At 36.6% G+C, this 2,647-nt stretch overlaps 1 pseudogene; it reads left to right on the top strand.

The window, feature by feature from the left end:
* Window positions 1-2,014: 2,014 nt before the first annotated feature.
* On the top strand, window positions 2,015-2,434 carry LOC105290898 (annotated as a pseudogene).
* The last annotated feature ends 213 nt before the right edge of the window (window positions 2,435-2,647 follow it).

Here is a 2,647-nt window from a genome sequence, read left to right as displayed (position 1 = left end):
AAGGAACTCAGATTTCTAAATCACTGTGTGGAGAAAACCACTCACTAGCCACCAACACAAGTTGTGGACATAAGCAAGAATTAAACTTCTACTGTATGTGGGCTATTATATATTAGGGATTTATTTGTTATAGCAGTTTAGTTTTTTTGTTTTTTTGTTTTTTTGTTTTTTTTAAAGAACTAAGAAATAGTAACAGTAGGAATGAGAGAATTAGAGCAATTAGGACAGACCTAAAAACTTGGGTCAAAACCCAAGTCATCATGAAATATCATCTAATAATTAAAATTACAACTCTGCGGTTTATTCAAGCACTACCAATGAACTATCAGTTCAGAAAGGTAGAGTCATCATTGTAGGAACACCGCTGAAGACCTGGTTTCTTCAGATTTAGTTTACTCATCATACAAAAGCAAATGTAATTACAGTGTTTCATTGCAGAGAGCTGAAGTGTTTTTGACTTGGACTAAGCGAACATTGTAAAACATAGCATGTTGTCCTTGTTAAAAGTAGTGATTTTCTTTTCAAACAGCTTTCCGAAACACCTAAGTATTATTTTACGTTAACCTAATAGAACTGATATGCAGAACAAATCTGTTTTCAGCAAATACCCATTCAGAGGTAAAGTTATTCATTCTGATGAAATATACATTTATTTGAAGTGATCTTCATGAAAAAATTCTAGGAAGACCTTTCTGAGGAGTCAAAGCTTCCTCTCAAATTATGCCACTTTAGCTAAGTGATGTGCCATGACAATTTACTAGTCAGAATTTCCTTTTTGCCCTTTCCTTCTCATGTCTCTCCTTGTAGCTATCAGGTCTTCCTTTTTTTTTAATTTGTGTCTGCTTGCTGAGCACTTAATTGGGTGCAAATGTTAAGTACTAAGAGACACTCAGACCTCACATTCTCCAGAGAAAACAAATAGAGACACTAAAAATATACTCTGCCAAAACATGAGAAAGGCAGAGAGAAAGCATTGCTCCTATAATATTCTATGCCATTTGTCAAGGTTGTTGTTCCTGGAGTTGGTGAACTGGAGGGATACTGGGCAAGAAGTCTACTAAGACACTCCTAGTTCTAGGCCCCTGGCTCTATCATAAACTCTGAGAAGCAGAACTCCTCCGTTCATTAAATAAAAATGGTTTTCGATTGCAATGAAATAAATTTTTCTAATTTGAAGAAAAGAAATAGAGTTAGAGACCCTGGAATTAAGAGAAAAACATGTATTTAAAAAAAAAAAAAAACTATTCTGGCATAGGTACTGATTGGCAGAGACACCAAAAGTAGAATGTGTAAGAATAAGAGAATTAATAGAAAACTCATGTTAGCGGGTATGAAAGAGCAAGCTAATAAGGGCCACTGTCACCAGAAGAGGCTCCTGGTATATGATAACAAAATATAGTCAAAAAAAAAAAAAAAAAAGAGAGAGAGAGAGAGAGAGAGATACAAGGTTGTTAGCCATCCTTAGTGACTTAAAGATTTTTTTCAAAGACTGGACTGTTGCCAGCAAAGGGCATTTGTAGCTATCATATGCCATAATCTGACTTAAAATTGCATGTTATTTTTATGTTAATTTTTTCCATTTAATCTTCTGGTAAGAGTTCTAAAAAAAAAATTCTATTGACATTGTCTTCTCCATGTACCAAATTGTCCCAGTATTTTGCTCGGTGTAGTGGACATCGGGTGAGAGTTTAGAGGTTTAGAAAAGACATCTCACCCAAAATAATGCCTAGTGCATATTACTATAACTACCATTGTTACATTGTTGTAACCTGGTTTGGCTTTGTTTTAAGTATCTTTTGTTCTCCTGCTAGACTGTGAACTCCTTGAAGCCTGGACTGCATCTTATTTACTCTTGTATTCTCTCATCTAGCCTAGTACCTGGTACATACTTGGAACTCAACAAATGCTTGTTAATTGGGTGAAAGAAGGAATGAAGCTAACTACCTGAGGATCTTACAGAAAGTTGAACTAACATTTGTGTTAAAGATGTATGATGGTTTTTCCGGTGTTCAAGATGTCGAAGTGAGAATATGGCGGGTCCTCTGGTGCGAAATTCCCGATTCCTCTGGGTCTTACAGTAGGAGCCATCATCAACTGTGCTAACAATACAGGAAACAAAAATCTGTATATCATCTCTATGAAGGGGATAAAGGGATGACCGAACAGACTTCCTGCTGCTGGTGTGGGTGACATGGTGATGGCCACAGTCAAGAAAGGCAAACCAGAGCTCAGAAAGAAGGTACATCCAGTGATGATAATTCGACGACAAAAGTCATACCGGAGAAAAGATGGCATATTTCAATTTGAAGATAACGCGGGGGTCATAGTAAACAATAAAGGCAAAATGAAAGGTTCTGTCATCACAGGACCAGTTACAAAGGAGTGTGCAGATTTGTGGCCCAGGATTGCATCCAACACTGGCAGCGCTCTATGATTCTTCAGTGTATTTGTAAAAAATAAAAATAAATAAAAAGTATTTGCTCCAAAAAAAAAAGATGTATGATGACTTTCACTTCCAGGAAAATGAGGTGGACCTATTTTTCCCCATCCCTCCCACACAGTACAGTACAGTATACTACAGTACAGCTAAAAGACCTATACCTTCTGAAGGGAACAAAGAGAAACTGTGAAAAGCAGAGCAAAGACA

The sequence above is a fragment of the Pteropus vampyrus genome, unplaced genomic scaffold, assembly GCF_000151845.1.
Source record: "Pteropus vampyrus isolate Shadow unplaced genomic scaffold, Pvam_2.0 Scaffold39, whole genome shotgun sequence".
In the NCBI taxonomy this organism is placed as follows: Eukaryota; Metazoa; Chordata; class Mammalia; order Chiroptera; family Pteropodidae; genus Pteropus; species Pteropus vampyrus.
This window is presented reverse-complemented; position numbering and strand designations above follow the sequence as displayed.